The sequence below is a fragment of the Alligator mississippiensis genome, chromosome 10 (assembly GCF_030867095.1).
Source record: "Alligator mississippiensis isolate rAllMis1 chromosome 10, rAllMis1, whole genome shotgun sequence".
Classification (NCBI taxonomy): domain Eukaryota; kingdom Metazoa; phylum Chordata; order Crocodylia; family Alligatoridae; genus Alligator; species Alligator mississippiensis.
Window position 1 is genome coordinate 63762322 of NC_081833.1, and position 21426 is coordinate 63783747.

A 21426-nucleotide genomic window follows, 5' to 3' on the forward strand; every position below is an offset into this window, starting at 1 on the left:
GTGCCCATTTTCTATTTTTCTTTTTTCTCTTTGTGTAGTTTCAGTTAACAGTGTAGTCCCATTGGCTGCTAACCCCTGGAATAGGGGCTGGCGAGAGGCCCCATTTTAGATAAAGGTAAAATGGATTTAATAGATTTAGTCTAGATTGGTGGGGCAGATAATGTACAACATCCTTTCCCCCATCACTGGTTTCACTCAGATACTGCCTTGCTCATGCATGTATTTTTGAATCCATTAATGGCTCCACATGGAAAAATGAAATGGGTAGAGTGATGGGTTAGTGTCATAATGGTCACTACTCTCTCAGTGTACAAGCTGCAAAATCTGGTGGGGATATTATTTAAATGTCCCTTTTTTTACTGCCTGCACAATGCATTAAGTACCCTGTAGACATAAGCAACAGTATGAATGCCAAATAAAAGAATATGTAGATAAGTAAAATAGATTGGGTTGGCTTCAACTTATAACCCTACAGGCTGGTTGGCCACCCAGGATTATGGCACAAGCGTGGTTAGATTCATCATCTTTCTGAGTTTGTAAATTGTCCCTACTCTTTCACCTGCCTTGTGACTTAAATTTCAAATTGCTTGACTGGTTTCATGAGGGCACTGCCATACAAGTAGGCCTCAGAGGGGTGCAAATGATGAGAGGTAAATGATCTTGTTTATTAGTTTGTGGAGGCCTTTCCAGAAATAGGAAATGTGGAACAGAAGCACAAAGATGTTTGCAAGTGAACGGTACAAATAAGACAACACGACTGGTATTGTAGACTGAGCCCTGGGATACAATAACAGGAAAGGGTGGCTACATAAGGGAGGTGTAGTTCCCTACAGGGCCTGGAGGGCAAGGATAAGAAACTTCAATTTCGTGTGGAGAGATTCAAAGAGAGAATGTGTGAAATGATCCGATTAATGGGCAGGAAGATCATATAGACAGCTCTGTTGTGTGTGGCTTAAGTATGGGAACGTAATGTGGATGTCAGGCAGATCAGAGAGGAGGAGGTTACTGTAATCTAGATAGGAAATGACAAGGGATTGGATAAGAGACTTCTTTTTTTGGAGCAAGAGAAAAGGTCAGATATTAGATAGCTGTGGAAAAAGACATAGTTGGATTTGGCTTGGACCTGAAAGGTGAAAGACAAGGAATTGACTTAGGCAGCATGTTATATGCAAAATATTTACTTCCCAAAGTAGCAATCTGTTTCATTGACATCTGGGATGAAATAGCAAAGTATTGTTGAGACTTGAGTGCAAAGTAAAGGAGCATTATCCTTTTGTATTGCGAAATCTAGGGCACCAAATGTTTTGCTCACATTGGGCCAGCTTGATGAGTGGTATAGCTCTTTGACTCCAGTGGAATTATGGAAGGGATAAGCTTGGGCCAGTGACCCTAATCAAACTGAATAAGATGAAAGGTTTGGGAAAAAGAACTCAATCTCTACATAATAAGATCTTTATAAAGTATTATGGGATTAGGCTTTTCAGGAAAGAGAAAAATACGTAGAGTTTTAATCAGGCACATCATGGTTGAAGGAGACATACAGCATCTCATTTAATAAAAGGATTTTCATAGGCATCCTAGATTACCGATAAGACTAGGAGGAATGAAATATGTCACATTACTATTATATAGTATTAACATAATATAATATGATTTGTAGTGTTGGAGTATTTGCTACCCCAGCTTTAGGAAACGGTTATACCTTTGTGAATTTCCAGTAGCCTGTATCTTTTATATTGACTTTTAATTACAATGAAAACTAGATAGCACATCACTATTATTAGGCATATTAGTTTCCTATGATGAAAGAATGCCCCAAACATACTTAGTACAATTTTGGCTTCACATTTATTAGAAAGCTTTGTCTGCCAAATGATTTTTGTCAAGCCCTTGGTGGTTTAAAGCAGTTTCCCCCTGTGTGTTTCTATTATAGATTTGTGATAGCATGTTGTGTGTCCATCTTAATGAGAGATAACTAGTAGGCCTGTGCAAAGTGGCTAGTATTCGCTTCAGATTTGGATTCAGCCAATATGAAGGACAGTGATTCAATTTGGTGGTTTGAATCACTATCCCAAATTAATTTGGTCGAATCTGATTTGGAGATTCGGCTGCTGGAGCAGCCGGTGAGTGCGAGTTTTTTTTTTTAAATTAAAAAAAAAAAAATAAAGAGCTGGGATGCTGGGGATGGGTGGGGCAACCATTGACATGGCTGGGAGAGAGAGCGGAGGTTGGGGGGTACTCAGGGGGGCTGGGGAAGCAGGCAGGGTATGGGACCTCATGGGGGTCCCCCCCATGGTCCCTCCCCCTCCTCTAGCCCCCACCCCCTGTCCCCTCTTTACCAGCACAGAGCCCCACTCCAGCTCCCTGCAGTGGTGAGCATTGACTGCCCGAATCTCTGAATCTCTCTGAAGGTCTCTGAATCTTTTCCGAATCAATTTGGAGAGCTTCGAATCAATTTGGACCTTTTTATTGGTCTTCTGATTTGATTCAGATTCGGAGATTTGGACGCCAAATCAGGCCTAATCTCTTCCAAATCAAGTGAGCACCCGAAGATTTGCACAACCCTAATAACAGGGTGTGTGCCCTCTTACCCTGTGGGGATTCTTGCATGTTTAATCCACATACCTGGATGATCTTGGTTATTTTTCTGAGCTTAAAAGAGTTGGGGAACTATCTCAAGGGCAGTGGATGAATACTTATTTCCTCTGACTGTGTGTGATTTTTGTCCTGTTCCCTTTCTAGTATTTAATACTCACTGATAAGCAGGTTTCCACACCACTGTATCAATTCCCTGTTTCTCAACAGGAAACAGAGCTGATATACAGGAGAGTTATTTCTGGCCCCCTGCCCCTCCACTCCATTCCTTCATTGCTATCCTGAGACAGGGCAGGAATAGTAAATTTAGAAGCAGCAGATTCATTTTGAAAAATGCCATGCATAATTAAGTCATCGGGCAAGTGTTAATTCTGGCCATTCCTTTCACACTGCAATCTTTTTATATCACAGTTGTTTCATTCTCTCTGTCTCTCAAAATGCTGAAAATGGGGATATGTGACTTCTTGGGTAGGTCTGCCTATGAACCAGAGACCAGAAAGAGTGGAAGCCTCCACAAGTTTGGAGATATAGAATTTTCTTTGCATGCTGCTATCTCCCCTCCTGCTTGCATTAAGACGCAAGATACCACCTGAGAATGACCCCATAAAAAGAGGGGTTTGCACCCACTAGGGAAGAAAGAGGACAGAGTGGGGAAATGCTTAATGTCTGTTTGGTGGAGGTTCTTTTGAGGTAATGCTAAAATACTGGGCTACTGGGCTAGATGATCTGATCCAGTATGGCACTTCTTATGGCCTGCTGTGGGGCCTGATCTGGCATGCTGGCAGAGGGGCTATGCGGTGGGTTCAATCTGTCTCAGAGCTATGACCATTAATACTGCCATCTCCCCATCACCAAATTTCTGGACCTATGGGATGCCCTTTTCCTTGCATATAATTCACACCCCAATTTTTGCCATTTAATTGTGGAGGAAAAGGTGTCAGTTACATGCAAGAAAATATAGCATTTCACACTGAGCATCTCTACTGCGGAATCATGATATTAGGTGACTTGTAAGTAAGTTATAGCCATGTTATGGAAGGCTCCAATTAAAGTGCCACAGCATCTTGTGTATCAGTGTCTCCATGCTTAAAAGTGGTAGTGGGGGCACTTGAACTAAAGTTCGTTTGACTAAAGCTCAATTAATTGAGTCTGCTCCAATGTGCTGTAATTACAGAGCATTGGCACAGCCTCTGCACTTGTGTACAGGCACTCTGTAGTTCCCTGTTCACCTCTGCAGATTCCATTATGTTTTTCAGCATGCTTCCACAGAGCACAGGTCTCAGAAGGATGTAATTCCTGCAACAGTGCAGCACCTGCCTAAGGAAGCTCTTTGGCTCTTGGATTTACTCAGGAATTCTGCATATTGACTTCAAAAAAAAAAACAAAAGTAGGGGGGGCATAAAACATGGGAAGGGAAGTGATACTTCCTGCTTAGGAAATTAAATGCATAAGAGAAAAGAGTTTGGAGGGAAGATGCACGTTATGTTAAGGAAAAATTTGTAGCATGGAGAACTTTGATTCAGATGTCCCACAGGAAAATCTAGTTGACTTTTGAATTCTGTATGCAAGAATTTTCAGAAGCCATTTAATTTACTCATTTCTACCATAATGAGCACAAAAACCACAGGACAAATGGTTCTTCACTAGACAAGTTCATTTGAGTCCCTCACTCAGTATTGTCAGCATGAAGTATGTACGATTGGGCCTTCAGCCTTTTTAAGATGCCCTTGTTTTGCTATAGCCTTGCTGAAAGTGGTACTAAGGAATGGAAATTAATTATCGCCATATCAAAAAATCGGGCTTTTTGAGGTATAGGAAGGGGAAGAAGGTCAGAAAAAAAAGGCTAATGCAGGAAGAAATTAGCTTTTTTTTTTTGCTGTGAAGAAGCTGGTATCAACATGGGCAGAAGCAGTATTTCCAATGACTATTGTACTGCCATGTCTCCTTCCTATTACATACATCGCTTATTGTCATTCATTATTCTAATCAGCACTTGCTGTGGGTTTTATTATTAACTTTGCTAGAGAACAGTGCGGTTTCTAACTGGAATCTCCAATTTCTCTGGCATATCAGGAAAGGCTCTGAGGGAAGTAAAGCAGCCACTTAGGGCATTTTAACATCATTGAATTAATTTGCATTCTATGACCTCAACAAGCACCCATGAAGCTTTCATATTTTGTGCCTTAACGGGTGCAGACAGAAGTGCAGCTCCCCATTGTAACTGAGAATGCTTTGCAGGAAGCGTTCTGAGTTGCAATGATCCCCTGGATCAAACAGAAGTTCACGGTTGGTTCCAAGGGGGAGGGGAATCTAGCTTTTCCCTGTGAGACTACAAAGTTTTCACAGTTTGGGTGGGGAAGGCAGTGGAGGGAGTTTGTTCAAGGGCTTTCCCAGCCAGTGCTGGAGCATGGGGTGGGTGAATTGGAGCCCCCCCCTCCCCCCCCATCTTGGGGAGCGATCCAATACACCTACCCCATCCTTTAGGAGGGGCTGAAAAAACCTCCAGACCTTACATGTGATGTCCTGGTCCTTCCTTCTGTGGTGGCGGTGCCCCCTAGAGCTACCCAGGTGGGCTGCTAGTAAGCCAGATGCTGCCCCAGCTCAGAGGCAGCACCTGTCCCTAACCAACTCTTTCCCATGCCTACTGGGGTTTCCAGCACCCCATGCACTGTCCCTGCCACCTCCCCACCACCCAGGACTACCTGGGAATGGGTTGGCTTGCCTCTGGAGCAGCATGGGAAGGTGGCAAGAGGGGAGATGGGTGTGCTGGCAGCCAGAGAAGGTGACAGGGACAGTGCACAGGGCACTGGGATCCCAGGCAGACTTGAACAAGCTCAGGCTTGGCAGGCTTCCAGCGCCCCATACACCATCCCCACTGCCTTCTTTGGATGCCAGAAACCAAGCTTCCCTTCTGCCACCTCCCCATGCAGTCCCGGGGCAAGGCAGCCCATTCCCATGCATTCCCAGGTAACAGAAAGGTGGTGGGGACAGGGCACTAGAAGCCACGGTGGGCTCAGGGAGGATTTGGATTGGGTCAGGTGCTGCATCCGAGCTGCTGTAGAGGGAAGGACCAGAGTCCCCCACAGCTCAAGCTGCTCAGCCTGCCAGCAGGTTTCCCCATGGCCATGGGAGAGGTGGGCAGTTTCCACAAAAAAACCCCCCAAAAAAATATATCAGTTCTCTTGCCGCTTCTGCCTTTAGGAGGTGCCTGTGACCACCAGGAACCTACTGATGGGAGAAGCAGCGAAGGGCCCGATTCTTTTTTTTGGCAGAGACTACCTGTCTCTCCTGCAGCTAGGGGGCGAGCTGTCAGATTAAAGGCTGCAATATTACAAGTAGCAATGTTGCAAACTAAAATACATGGGGATGTGGTTTAGTTTGCAACATTGCAAATTAATTTGGAACTCCCAAACCTCATGCTTGTGTATTGTGTGATGCTATTAAGCCACAGAAAGGAAATTTTTGTCACATGTACATGGTGATAATTGTCACATGTACAAGCACCATTTATTTTATTTTTGGAGAAATTTTCTTAGCATTTTTTTTTTAACCAAAACATGTTGACATAATAGATGCAAACTTATAGTATGCCTATCAAATAACAAGCATATTGTATCAAGGCAGTATTCACATGTAAGGACTAATCATAGAATAATTACATTTAAAAATTTTTAAAATGCTACTTAGGATGTGTGCACTAATAAATAAGTTATTTTTTTTCCTGATCATTAACAGATAACACAATTACCTGAGTCTAATAGGGAGCACTAAAAGCAGAAGGAAAGAAAAGTTAAAAAAAGAAAAAAAACACAAGTTATATCTTTTTTATTAAAGAGAAAAGTTCTTGGAGAGTGCTGGCTTTTTATTCCTGCTTCCAGCTTCAGCATAAGTGTTGAAAGGCAGCCATGTGTTCAGATATCAGGCCTATGAATTGTTCTTGAGGCTAGTAATTTTTTCCATGGCTAAGACTTTCCGGATTTTCACAAGCCATCTGTCAAGAGCAGAGCGCCTGAGATTGTCAGACTTTGTTTTCAAAGCTCTACAAAATGTTAGCTAATTAACCCTCACTTTACTTCAGAGGACTGTCTTCAGTGAAAACTGTTCTCTTCTTTTTTTTTCAGGTGAGGAAGTTGAAGGAAGGCTCCCAGACCTGAACTATACCCCTGAAAATCATTCTCCTTTCACAAGAACAGGTAAAAGAGAGCAGCTGTTTTGTTGGTCAAAAGGTAGAATGGACTGAAACAAAAAGAGAAGCATTTATTCCATGAGCCCAGTAAGTGGATAACCAGTGGATATGGCAATTTACTGAAGCCACGGAGTGGGGAGAGAGCTGCTCCCTGCTGTGACTCCTTTAACTCCTATCAGTAGTACAGTTCATATGCTGAATTTTATTGCATTTTTGCTGGGAAATGATTTCTGTGGCACTGCTTTGTTCTTTTGCTGAAAACAGTTGCCATAAAATCAACTATGCTGAGAACATGTAATAAATGCAGCTAACAAGGTACGGGATTACAATTTTTGCCTTGTAAACCACAACTGCTTATTCCTATTGATTTCTCATTGCTTGTGAAGTTGAGTAAAGCTTTTAAAATGGATTGCAGTAACTTTTTCTAATGCAAAATGTCCTTTGCTAAGGAGCTGTAAATCAAAACTACTCTCGGCTTTAAATGTCTAGTGTAATAATAGGGTGGAAATGGTTTTATAGTAAAATCGGCTAGATGGGGCCGATCTAGTATAAATGCCGCTTTTGTGATGGTGGGCATTATTTACTGCCCATTCAGCACGCTGGCTACTCTGCTCAGCAAACAAGGGTGGATTTGGAGCCAAGCGTCCAATCTTGTTTGTCGTCTCCCTGCTCAGTCACTAGGAGGACTCCAAGGAGGGAAACATCTCTGCTTCACCTAAATCCAAGATCCATGAAGGGGAAGACTTACTATAATGTTTTAGATGTTATGAAGCTCAAATAAGCAGACATCTTATGGCAGTATGCCATAGACAAATTAATTTTCACACTAAAATACCAGGGGACTCCTTATCTCTGTACCAAGATATAATTCTAACTCTCTGCAACAGCAGATGTGATCATTTGCAAGAATGGCACATAACTGCTGATATGGGTGCCCTAGCAGCTCTCAATGCATAAATAGCATAGGATGGCAGTGCCTGCCCCGGTGGGAATCCAGACAACATAGCAGTGGTCATGAACCTGCAGTCTGCTCTGACTATTAATCAGCCTAGAAACCTTTGAAGTATGGCTGTAGCCCTAGCTTTAGCCAATATTATGGTTGTATGCAGGTGTAGTGAGCTAAATACCTTTCTGCTTTGGCTGGAAAAGATGCGTCATCTCCCTGCTAGGGTGTTTAAGGGTAATGCGGAACTAACAAGATTAAAAACAGGCAGGTTCAGTCTTCTGAGTGACAGCTTCCCCTGCCTAAAGAGATGTTGGCTTGATTCTTCCCCTTGGAAGCCCTCCCCTTGGAGGTGGGAAAAGCTTTCTGTAGTAAATAGTGATGGGCAACATTATTTATGGCACCTTGCACAAGAAGAGTGTGCCACAAATGTCCTTGGTTGTCGTTAACAATTGCAAAATGCTGTAAATCATCCTTATTTTACTTTATGAATTGTAAAAACTATCATAGATGTCTCAGGGCAGGATAGTAAATTTCAGTTTCTCCATAAATTTATAGTAAAGTCTAGAAAAAAAAAATAGCTACTTATACAGTTGGCAAAAATAACTGTGGATATTAAGGGCCATATACTCTTCAATGGGTGTGCCCAGCTCCCACTGATGTCGTGGGCAGAGTGTGTGGCCCATGAAGTAAATTATCGCTGGGATGGAGGAGGTAATATACAGATGGATTTAGTAATGGAAATAGTATTTTACTTTTAGAAATTAGCACGGCTCTTGACTAATGATGGCTGCTGTTCAGCAGCAGCAGCATTCAAAATCACAAGTGACCTGTTTTGTATCTTTACGACAATGGAGTGCCTGTCAATCATGTCCCATCTTGATTTATTGATGGTATCCCTTAATTTGCTCCAAGCAAGTACAGCTCCCATTCCTCTGAATACACTTGCTCAGCTTGTCATTAGAACCTGGTTTTTAAAAATGTTAGACTTCCATTATGGCAGGCACATAAAGGCATGTATAAGCATATGCATAAGATGAATTTGCTTACAAGAACACCACAATCTTGTATGCTAATTAGAGCACTATATAGTTACATAGAGATGGACAGTTAGAGCCCTAACTATCCATTTGCAAGTAGAAATACTTGCTTTGATTATGTGAAGAAACATCGTTGCAAATTAGATGCATAATTTAGCATGCCTTTTAAAAGGAGACCCTTATTACCAGAATAACAAAAATAAATTTTAAACACCAACAAACATATACAATTAAAGCAGCAAATACATAAATCAACCTTCTCTCTCTTGGAAAAACCCATCATGTTCTGAGTGAGTTAATTTAGCAAAAGAAGCAAATCTAGTCACTTAAGAGAAGACTTAATGCTTCCTTATATGTGTGCATCTTTAAAAGTCAGTGAGTTTCTCAGACACCTCAGGAATTTGACCCCAATGATGAAAGAAAGAAAATAATAAGTATGTAATTATACTTGAGGATCTGTATGATTGTCTATCTTCTGCTCACAATCTGCTCTTACTTAACTGTTCACCTTCTTGGATAACATACCCTGGAATTGGTATTCCACAGAGGACCAGATGCATTGTTAAATGCTCATTAACATTAAGAGGTGCCTAGCTCTGAGATGAAAGAGACCCCATTTATTAGCCATCTTCAGACTGTCTTTGGATTTTGGGTTCATTGTATTAAAATACACTTTTAGCAGTCATTTTTTATTTTTGAGGCAAATAAAAACAATTAATATCCAAGAAGGACAAATATAATTTTATGTGCCACTTTGGTATAGAGGGGAAGAAGCCAGGAAAGGCATATTTTAGCTTTATTTTCTGTGACAGTCCTAAATCATCTGTGTGAATTTCCATTCTTGTCCCTTATATGATCCATGATCTTTACATTTTTCTCACAGTCATAGAAGATAATAACATAATTTTCATGCAAGGACACAGGCTTTCCAGCTGACAGCGGTTAGCAATTTGTATTACAAATATATCTTGTCATTCTCTTTCTATAATTGTAAAGCATTTCTATAATGACATTGAGCTAAAATATCTACATTTCACTGATCTTTACAAAAAAAGCCAAAAAAATGTTGCCATGCAGTTCTCAAATAATATACAGTATTTGCAGTGCAGGAAACTAGCCTTTCCTATTATTACACATTAGGGAGTAGTTTTCAGATGAACAATGAATTTCACCATTTCAAAAAAAAATAAAATGACAAGTAAAAAAGGAATGTTTAACACTTAGATGGTTTCCACTGAGGTGCAATATGTGCACTCATTTTCTAGCCACTGGCATTTCAATTCATTTTGCTTTCTTAAGTATTCAGAATTGAAAACACTTTTTTCATTTGTATCAAGAAACTTAAAAGGCAGTGCAGCAAAAGGTATGCACACATTTCTTTTTGGATGGAGACCTAATAAAATACAGAACTCAATAATGGAAGATCAATTTGTGAAAGCAATGAGATCAGCCAGCAGATGTTAATAGAGGTGATCACATACCACTACTTCCTCTGCTGAGGCTTTTTAAAACCCTCACTGGATACTGTTACTGTCAGCTTCTAAGGGAGCTACACCGGATAGTAGCACTGAAGTGGAAGCTGATATGCATTTTAAAAAAGTGTCCAAATATTAATTCAGCATAACTGTAAAAGGGAACAATGAGCCCCTCATCATTCAGTATAATGGGGAAAAGAAATGTAGCAGAAGAGAACACACCCTCCTGTAATAGCTGAAACTAGTCTTTAATCATGATTCCTTACATAGTCCTGTATCAAGACACGCAAGGTCTGATGAGACCAGCTACACCCAATCCTTGTATTTAAAAAAAAAAAAAGTTCAGAAAGAAGGGGTATGTTGATGAAAGAATTAATAATACCATACACAGCTGATTGGAGGAACATTAATGTAGTAGAAATTAGACAACAGCCTCACTAAAGAGCCAGCAAGTGCACTTTGATTGCGCAGCTACATCTTCATATGGGCTTTAAAAGCAATACTGCAATTAGTGTGTGGCACCTTGTTCTTTTTCATATATAGACTAATAAATACTTGGGGTTTTGTTATGACAAAAGGAAAGAGGAAGAAAGAGACTCCTATCTTAACACTGTCTGAAGTTCTGGGCATTCAGATGGGATGCGGGAGACCTAGATTCAAGTCTGAGTATCAAGTCAGGTTTCATATTCTTCCACATCTCATCTTCTACATGGTATTGTGTATGGGGGAGAAGACTCCTCCTGTCTAGTTTTGACCAGTAAGTCTAGTCTGGAGCTGAGAAACTTTTCCTGATGAAAGTTTAATTGAAACAGATATAGACCTGTGAAAAGTTCTGGTTTTGACAAACGTATTTTCTGATGGAAAACTGCTTTGTTGGAAACGTCACAAGTACCTTTATTACCAACATTTTTTTTTCCAGGATGAAAGCAAGATCATGGGTGACTGGTGCCTCCCAAGTCTGGTGGGGCACCAGATAGCTGATGGGGGGAGGCAATCGCCAACCAGGGGGGTCCCCCAGTGGCCAATCACTGGCTGGGGGGTGCATCCCCCAGTGGCCAATCGCTGACCAGGCAGGGGGGGGGGGGTGGGGACAGTCCCCCAGTGGGCGATCACTGAGCCAGCAGCAAAACCAGAAGTGAACATCTGGTTTCGTGGCTGGCACTTCCAGGGGTGCACGGCTGATCTCAGGGGGTGCATGTGCACCCATGTACACCCCCTACGCATCACCAATGAGCAAGATACATTAAACCTCTGAAATGCAAGAGGGGGAAAGCACACTCCCCCTCTTAGAGAAATCTACTCATGGCTGTGAGAAATATGAGAAGAAATACAGTATATCACACACATGCACACACACACATGCACACACTGAACTGCCCCATTCCTTTTGAAATTTGTAAGTAACTCGGATAAAGTCCCAAATTCATGCATAAGAGGCCCCAATCATGACTCAAACTATGTTCCTTTCTCTACCCTCCTCTTTTCTGCTCCTCCAGACTTCAGTCCTGGCACTCTGCCCAGCTCTGCTTGTCAAAGACTATTACTGAGCTGTATTGAAGGTCCTGTGCTCCAGCATATAAGGAGTCCCTGAATGGTGATTCAGCAGCACAAGGATGTCAGGTTATCTGACACAGCATTATCTCTCACCAGAGCCTTGTCTTAAGTCTAAGCACCTAACTTGGCTCTGATGTAAACTGAGGAAAATCTGTGGCTGTATATTGGCAAAATCAGGAAAATCTTAAATCAAGACTATTATTTGAAAAACAGAGCAAACAAAGGGACAAAATCATTAGTTATTTATGTTATCTTTTAAAATGTTCTGTCTAGTGGCAACCCACTTGCATCTGCACTCCTTACTCTTACTCTGACTCTAATTTTAAAGATCAATTTGTCTTTGACATCTTCTTGCTTCAGAAACACATTTTCATTCATTCTCTGAACAGCCGTTTGCTTTTGGCAGTAGTTCTCTTGTAGCCTAGATTGATTTGGTTTTTTCCTCTAAAGTTTCTTTTGTCTATGGGACACAAATAGAGGCAAATGCAAATGGTCCAATATATATATTTTTAAGAAGAATCCAATAATGCATTCCTTCTTCAAAAGTTCTCTAAGAACAAGGTGACTTTCCAAGTCCTAATTTGTAGTCATCACTCATTTTCCATGTTTACAAAAAATAGATTAAAGAAAGACCTTGTTTTAAACACAGGTTCAGCTTTAGGTAAACAGATAATAATGTGACCATACACCACAGGGGACCCAAGTTTTGCTGCCAAGTTTCAAATGGTAATGTTCATTTAAACCAAGTGTCAAGCAAGTACTTGATACATGAGGTGTCTGTATCTCTAACACTGTTTCTTGTCCAGAACAGATGGAAGCAGCCATGAACATTTCTGGCAAGCTTCAGCTGAAGTCTACCCATCTATAGTAGCATTTTGGTGCCTAATAAGGCCATAATAAAAAAAGCTATGATTATTTTTTAAGAGATATGCAAATGAGAAAACACTATAGATTGCACCTTTGGATAGAGAAGCTTAGCTGATTATACTCATTGCTTAGAGTGCTATACACAGATCATTAATCCTCCTTCACAATTCTTCTAATATATGGCCTCTAAGCTAAATATATGAAGTTTTCCCCTATGGAATCAGCATATCATGGATAATGTGCCTTACATGTTGCTATGCAAAGACAGACACTGTGATAGTCAACTTTATATTACAGAATATGCTTATACATGCTATATCAAATTGTTTGATTGTGATACTTCATTTCCCTCCCCGCCGTCTTTTTTTTCTTTAAAAAAAAGTCTCCACATATTCTGCTTGGTGATGCTACAGTGAGTATTTATTCTTGGTACTGGGAATCACTGCACACTGCTGTTGATTACAAGTTCAAAATTAAGCATTAATTATAAATCATGTTTGTTGGCTTTACTACCGAGTCAAAGTACAGTCCCAGCCTCCACAATGAATACTGCTGTTTTTTCTCACATTTTCCTCATGTTATCTCGTGTACTTACTCCAATAGATCAGGGGCAAAATGTGGCCTGTGGGCTGCATCCAGTCTGTAGAGTAATTCTTTTTTTTTTTTTTGCCTGGCCCGTGGCAAATCCCTCAGCAATGCTGGGGCACCCCCATCCCATGCCAGCCTGCAGCCCACTTGTGTGATGGCAGCAGCCCCCTTCCCTGCTGGCTTGGCATGGGGTGGAGCAGTGTGGAGTAGCATGGGGGCAGCAGCAGTGGCGGGAGCCCCGGTGAGGGTGCTGCATCTGGAGCCAGGGGCCAGTCTGCCATGGAGACCATGCGCAGCTGGGTGGAGAAGCTGCATCCAGGGTTGGGGGTGGCCCGTGCCTTGGATGCAGCACCCTCACTGAAGCTCCTGCCCCAGCCCCCATGGCACTCTGTTTGATGCCCCTCCAGTGGGGATGGGAGCTGCTGCCACTATGCAAGCATCCCAGGGTAGGCTGCAGGCTGGCATGGGATAGGGGTGCCCCAGCACCACCTGCCTCCCCTGGCCTTGACCCAGTCCTCACTGCTGCAAGTGGTGGAGCATGGAGTTGCTGCTCAATCTACCTCCTTTCCTTCTCTCCACCTTGGGGCTGTCTGACACAGGCTTAGGGAGTGGGGAGGGAGGCTAAGTTCCTCCCAAACTTCCTCTGAGGGGCTCACAGCCCTCCTCTCCCCCTTGTAGGTGCCGTAGCCCCTCCAGCAAGGCCCAGCATCAGCTTTCAGCTCTGCCCCATCCCCATGCTGCCACCACCCAAGATACTGGCCCCAGCCCTGGCCCTAGCTCTGGGGAGCCATGTGGGCAGGGAGCTGCGATTGCAGGGCAATGGCAGCATGGGACTGGGTCTGGGCAGAGCTGCAATCTGCTGTCTGCACATGTCTGCCCGCAGAGCCCACACCTGTCACAGGGGTGTGCAGGCTGCAGATCATGGCTATGACCCAGCCCTGGCCCCACACTCTCACTTCTCCAGGCTGTCCTGTGATCCCAGCCTCACCTGCTCTTCTCACTCCTGAACACTGCTGCACAGGGCCCCATCCCACATAGGGAGCTTTGGCAAGTTGGTGCCAGGAGGGAAGCAGGGCATGCTCACTCAGCCCACAAGCGCTCACTGAAACAGCCTACATGGCCTTTGGGTCCAAATAATTGCCCACCCTTGCAATAGATGTATTGAGATTAGAGTCTTCTCTGCAAAGGTCTCGCCCGAATAACGGCTTAGGAAGCCTTTTGACAACATGCATGGAATTACTTCTGGTGGACCATCTTGATAATCTAGAGATTTCTGTTCCTGTTATGTGTTGTCTTAATTCTATTGTTTTCAATATGTGTGTAGTTTCATGTGCACATCTTTTTTGGGGAAAAGAATAAGATTCTTGTATCCCTATTTCATGCTAAGGTTTGTTGCATGGAACTTAGGATGAGGAGGTTGTGGGCAGTAGCATAACTGAGGAGGAGTGACTGGGCCAGCAACCCTAGCCACTGCCTTTGGTTGATCAAGAGCGGGGCCAGGGAAGGTGGCTGTGACTGCAGTGGTAGCTGATTTCATTGCTGTGATCAGCACCATAGCAGCTAGTGTTACACCAGGTGGGGAGCTACTTGGCTTATGCCTCTGGTGATAGGTGGCAGATATTTCATTGACAGCTCTGGAACCTGATATCCTCTCCTCCTCCAGAGAACATGGACAGTGTCGGCTGTACACTTCATTATAACTTTGTAATCTTCAGCGCTGACCTGACTGAACAGTTTTTGAACTTTATTCATCAAGGTAATTCAGTAATGCGTTATCAATTGCTCCACACAATTGTGATTGCTTGTAGCATAAAACATTGGGCTTCCTTTGCATAAGAAGAAAGCAGCTCATGCTCCTGTTTTGGTGCCCTTATATTATGAAATTTGTTTGGCAGCAGTTTCCGAAAAAAGCCAGACGTTCTACTTCTGCTAGCTGAGTTGGGAAGAGAGATGGAGAGTGATCATGGGGCAAAACACAGACTAAGAAGGCAGGTGAGAACATGGGCATAGGTTTTTAAAGAAGTGTGGTGAGGAGTTTTGAAATCGGTCAGTGTTAGCCTACATCATCTCTCATTTGAAGCTGGAAGCTGATGGTAAACTGAAAACACAAATAGAAAAGTGCTGAGTGTATTGAGAGACCAAACCTACATAGACAGTTTTCAGAGGATGGATGTGTGGTGATTGCTTGTGTAAGTTAGATATGAATTTCTCTATGCTCAGTTCTACATTTTGGGCCACGATGACAATTCTAGAGCAATGAGGAAATTGGGCAAATGAGGAAGAGCTTCTGATCTGATAGCCAGTCCCTTAACAATGATACTGTCTTAAATGAAAAACCCTCATTTCACTCTAGTTTGATTAACTAACACAGTTACATATAATGGAGCTAGGGTGGACAACGCTGGTGTTTAAAAAGCAATAAAATCAACTAATGCTTTCATTATAATGATAACTACATCAAAGGGAGATATGTACTCAGCAAAAATGTCTCCTGTAGTGCATAAACATCATCACCACAGGAGATGTTTATTGCTTTAGACATGCTTCCTTTGATGTATTTATCAGTTAAATGTATTAGTTCTACTTCACAGTTGTATGCAGAAATAGTGCGATTGAAGATCTTATTTTACATAGACTATACATAACACCACACCTCTTGCATACCAGAAGCAATAAATAAAATTTGGTCAAAATAATTACCTACCATTGTTAGATATTTTAAGTTGGAGCCTATTTGTGGTGCTGCTGGAATTCCAGCTGTCTTCATGAGCCTTTTCTGCAGCAAACAAGACTCCTAGCAGAGTCCAGGAATAGCAGTCTCTTTGCACAAAGATGTTTTCTCTTCCTGGGACACAAAGCAGTCAGCTAACAGAAGATGATTTTGTACCAAAAAGAGGGCCATCAGCTTGGGGCATATCCTAAGGTGAAAGGACTCTAAGCTATGACACTAAAATGGGTTTATATGCTCTTTGATGTGAAGGTTAATGTTCCCTTTTTATTGATTTAAACTGGTTCCTAATCTTGTGTTCACATGAGACATGCAGAATATCACCTGCTGTGTAGTAGAGAGGGGTAAGATGGTGGATTTGTTTAATTTTATTTCAGGCGTACCAGTCTGTGCTGATCGCTGTGGTACTATTTCAAGTACTGCACTGCAGGTAGTGTGAGAAGGACTCTTCCTGAAACTAATTGGACTTTAGTCAGACAACTGTATTCCAATGTGCTGTATATAGTTCCTGCTCTGTGTACATAAACTGCTTTCCTGGTACCCTATTCAACTACTTTCCTTTTGCAACCTCTTCCCTTCAAGTATCATACATATTGCCCTTCGCTGCTATTCAAGTACTGCTTTCTTTCGAGTGGAAGAAGCCATGTTCTAGTTCTCATTACAACTATGACTTTCTGGTTATATCATGTGTTCCCCTACCTCTTCCATACTTGCTTCCATATATTAATATAAATGTGTATAGTAGCGAGTCTAATTAGAAACCCTCTATTTTGAGTGCAGCATTATTAGTCACGGGTCTCCCCTTTGAACTTGTTGGGTGGGAACAAGCCTTGGGTGGGAGAAACGTGACTCAGATTAGGCAGTTTACTTTGTTCTGCCTAAACCTGAGTTGGGTTTGACCATGTGCAGGTGTTAGCTTGGAGAACTGGGTGGGGAGAGGGCTAGCAGGACCCAGAGGGTTTGCAGGTCTGGGGGTAGGGCTGGCAAGTCCATTGGGGGGCTGGAGGGTGGGATGGCATATTATAAGGGAGTTAAAACAGAACAGTCCTGGGACTAGGGTGAGTGCAGTGAGTGTGTACAATGTTAGTTAGGTTTGGATAACCTATTTTAGATTGGGTTAACCCAGGCCAATCTAGGTTAGTCCACCTTCTGAAGCAAACTAACTTTAACTAATTTAAATTGAGCATGCTGTTTTTAGAGTGTCTGCATGACTGGGGATTTATATTGACCTAACCATATTATACCCATATGATACTAGCAGCTGGATACTGCATGAGTGTGCAAGGAGGGGAAAGAGAGGAGGAGAAGTCCACTGATACTCTCACAGGAAGAAAAACAATCTGGCCCTCTTTGCTGCTTGGACTATAGGGATTATTCAGCTACCAGTAAAATGCACCTATGCCTGCAATGGAATATGACAGCTGTCTGCCCCAGTAATAGCAAACAATGGGTTTAAAGCACGAATTGAATCCTAATCTAATTGCTTTTAATGCTAGAGGGGAATTTATGTTAGCAGTATGTACTGCAACTTTGAAAACAGAAATTTGTCTAGAAATATGGGAGCTAACCCTTGCAAAAATAAAGAGACATGTGATATTTAATTATTAAAAGTAGTCATGAACTACTCTTACTACTCATCTAAAAATGCTGCATCCTGCTGCGCAGTGCTGTTGTACCTGGCTGGGACACTGGGGATGTGGCGAGAAGAGTGCTCCCTGCTGAACTATAGTGACACTTCGTATTTTTCAAGAACTTTTACAAACTTCTCCACTTCGTATAGTGTAGTCCTGCCTGGTAGGAAAATAGGAAAATGTACTACTGTAGTTTAGAGAGAAGGCCAAGAGGGAATCTGTCAGAGCCAGGATTAGAATTCAGTATGTTCTGGCACCGTATGCTCTCTTCAGAACACTACGTCATGCTATCCACTGTTGCCACTTATTGCAGCCGATCAGGAAAGTGAGGGAGGGTAATAACAGAGCTGGGAGAAACACGGTTTCTCTTTTTCTTGCAATGTTATTAAAATGAAAAATTTCTAAGCAATACTATTAGCCAGCCATGGACAATGCTTAACCTTCCTTTGTGGTCTAATATCTGATCACGCAAGGTAGAGCGAAACTTCTGTTGTGTTAGATTTTTATTAAAAGCCCTGTCAGCAGATAGAAACAGTTTTTAAACAAAAACTTGGTGATATAAAATAATTTAAGTAATTTTCCTAAGGTGTAAAATGTGGTTTTGAATTGTATTCTTCAAAATGACATGTTTTCTGCCTACATACCAAATTACATACGTTTGTACTCTTTGTGTTAATAGATATTGTAAAGCTAATTTTTCCCTGACAAGCTGATGTTCACTTCTGTGATGTTCCTTTCTATGTGACACAATGAACTAACAATCATGTGGGCAATGAATGATGGAGATTTCTCCATGTTCTCTTTTCCATTGAAATAAAACCTTGTCAGTGAACCCTACTGGAGTACTTCATAAGTGTCTAGAAATACATAATTAACAACAGGTTAAAGCACTGCTATAAGAAATGCTTTTGTGTCCAACATTGAGAGAATATTTAAAATATCTGTAGCCCGTCTGTCAGACAGTATTTATTCAGGAAAACATGTCAGAGCTATTGGTATTATTGTGACAGGAGCAATTAATAAAAAATGAACCACTTACATTATTGAATAGTATTCTCACATAGTGAAATGTTGACTATTCTACAGTGCATTCTCTTTGCGATAGGATTTTAAGGATGCTAATGACCTGACACTTGCATCCTGCATCGTGCTGTTCCTGACACACAGTTGTAATCATTTGGGCCAAACAACAAGAGCTTCTATAGGAATGAACTATGTGGGATACAAGGCATATGCTATAGAAGATAAAATGCACCACTCGGGGACAACCTCCTTAATTATAACCCTTCCAATAAAACCCCATTTGCTATTTTTTACTGTCTTAGTTTAATTTACTTAATATGTTAAACATCTAGCAATTAATTACCAGTGTTATGCACTAATTACATGTAATAAAAATGTTGTATTAATGATCCCTTATTTATATCTAATTACAGATTTAAAATGCATTGGTTTTTTTTCACATCTGATTATTTAATATAAAGGCCTTGAGCCCCGGATGGGGAAGACTCCTATAACTTGAAGGTACAGGAAAATAGTATCGAAGGTGCACATAATGTGGGTGTTAGCAATGATGTTTCTGGATCATTTTGTTTCTTGAAGGCCTTCTAAAAAAGAAACCGTCAAGATGATGGTTTCATGAGATAGCTCTATTCTATTTACAACGTTAGAAAGATGAGCTCTCTGAAGCTTTGTCCATACTGCTACTCAGGTCTGTTCTCCAGCTCTAACTATTGGCCATCTAAATTAAACCCCCCTTGATTAGTCCCTAGAAGCTCTACTGAACATCCGATCTTAAGGCTGAGCTTTCCCCTGCTCTGCTCCCTCCCACCACATTGTGTTCAGTACCGACCTGAACGAGGAGAGATGGAGGCATTCAGGAGGTCAGCCAGTTGTTTTTTTTGCCCCCAGTGAAAATGAAGCACAAAGGAGAAACAACCAGTGGGTGGGATTTCTAAGAGGGGCCTTTTTGAGTTTCTTTTCTTGTTCTTCTCCATGGACTCTTTTCAAGAAATGATCTGCTCACTGATTCTCTCTCCATTTGTGCTATAGTTCTGTAGAAAAGCCAGGTAATATAGGGGAAGCTTTGTATAGCTTGGGATAATTGAAGAAAAGCTTTAGAGTTGTCCCAAATACAGGTGTGCACATTTCATAACTCACTTACTGAAAAATGTCAAGGGGCATTGCTTTCATTACTTTAATGCTGTGAAGCTAATGGGTGTGCTTTATTAATATGAAAATATATAACCTGAAGAGCACATAACCTGCTATTTTCTGTTGCATCTTTTATAGAAATGTGTTTTGTAATAAGCTCTTTTTGCTTGTCATCATTCCAAATCATTATATCTGATCCCCTCCCCCACAAAAAAACACATTGAAAACTGAATTAGAGGCAATGCTTCTATACATTTTTCATTAGAAGAAAAGATGACTTTCTCAAAGAGTAAAATTTTGGTCCCGTTGAGGTCAGTAGCCAAACTTTCATGGTCTTCTCTAAGGCCTGGATTTTGCTTTCAAGGCATAGAGTGATTTTCTCAGAAATATGTTCACTAACACTTCCTTATATGGAGTGCAAGGGAAAGTGATAGTTCAAATGCTCCTCTCTATTTCTTCTACTACCCTTCCACTTTCATGTACCATGTAGCAGAGCCAATGCCATTTCCTTCATGTGCCTCTACAAGTGTATCCTGGACAAGCCTACTTTTCAAATGCAAATGCTGCTCATTGGGGTGGTATTCCAGCAAAACATCCAAGTCAAATGTGTTCCATATCTAGACAAGGGGGCCTTTTTGTGAATCATATGAGAGGATAAAATACAGGTAGACTAGCTTAGTTAAACCAAGAGAGATTCAGGATTAAATGATTTTGATGGATCCTTCAGTGCCTTAGCTTGGAACTTCCTTTGATTTCCATTGGGAGTTTGGCACCAGCTCATTTATATGCCACTGTCATGGTAGTATTTAATTTCTGCAAACACTGATGCCCCCCTCAATCACATTTCAGTACAATCACATTTCAGTCTTTCCATATCACTTCTGAGGCTGGGTCTAAACAATTTATTGCTCCACTGCAAGCATACTCCATTGACCCAGGCTGGCTGCCTCTTAAACTGGAAGCAGTACAGCCACATGTCGACAGTGTTGTGAGACAAATAGCATTGCTGAGTAACGGTACAAATCAGCTCACCCACCCCCAACCCCACCCCCACCTCTGCATGCTTGTTAACCCTCCTATGTCATACCTGGACTGAGCTTCCTGTGATAGTGGTGGTAGGCTTGCAACACCTTGGGGAATCTCAATATGATTTGTGTTTTCAGGGCATGCTTTAGTTTAAATTGCAGGAAATTCTGTATATGCAGAAAGGGCCAGCTTAGTAGTTAGATACCTCTACCTCGATTAGGTTGTCTTCCCTGTTTCATTGTTCTTTTACATTTTAAAAATGCTTACATTAATTGCTGTACTGTGTTATGTGATATCAGTCCTAGTCTTCAAGGTTTCTAGTAATTGCCTTCAGGTTTTGTGTCCCCCCCCCCCCCCTCCAATCTTGAATGTGTTATTTGGCTCTTTGTTTTTGTGTTCTGTGTTTTTCCTTCCTCTGATGCACTGGATGTGAAGCATGACTGAAACTTCATACTGATTGTGAGGCCAGTCTTTGTCTTCCAAAAGACAAGGTTGTGTTTGCAATCTATTTAACTTTTCATCTAAAACTCCAAGGACTGCTGGCACAGGCCTAACAATATAAGGAGATGCTCCTCTAGTCAAAGGCAGAGATCCTAAACAAAAATCACAGAGAACAGATTCATTAGGAGAAATGTCTTA

General features: G+C 41.6%; 1 long non-coding RNA gene across 3 annotated transcripts in view; it reads left to right on the plus strand.

Moving 5' to 3' along the window:
• LOC102571974 (uncharacterized) overlaps positions 1–21426 on the plus strand; it is a 357536-nt gene that overhangs the window by 151344 nt on the left and 184766 nt on the right. For all 3 annotated transcript variants that reach the window (XR_002091910.2, XR_009455298.1, XR_009455297.1), the window contains exon 5: positions 6717–6788. This is a non-coding gene — a long non-coding RNA (uncharacterized LOC102571974). The remainder of the gene's footprint in view (positions 1–6716; positions 6789–21426) is intronic.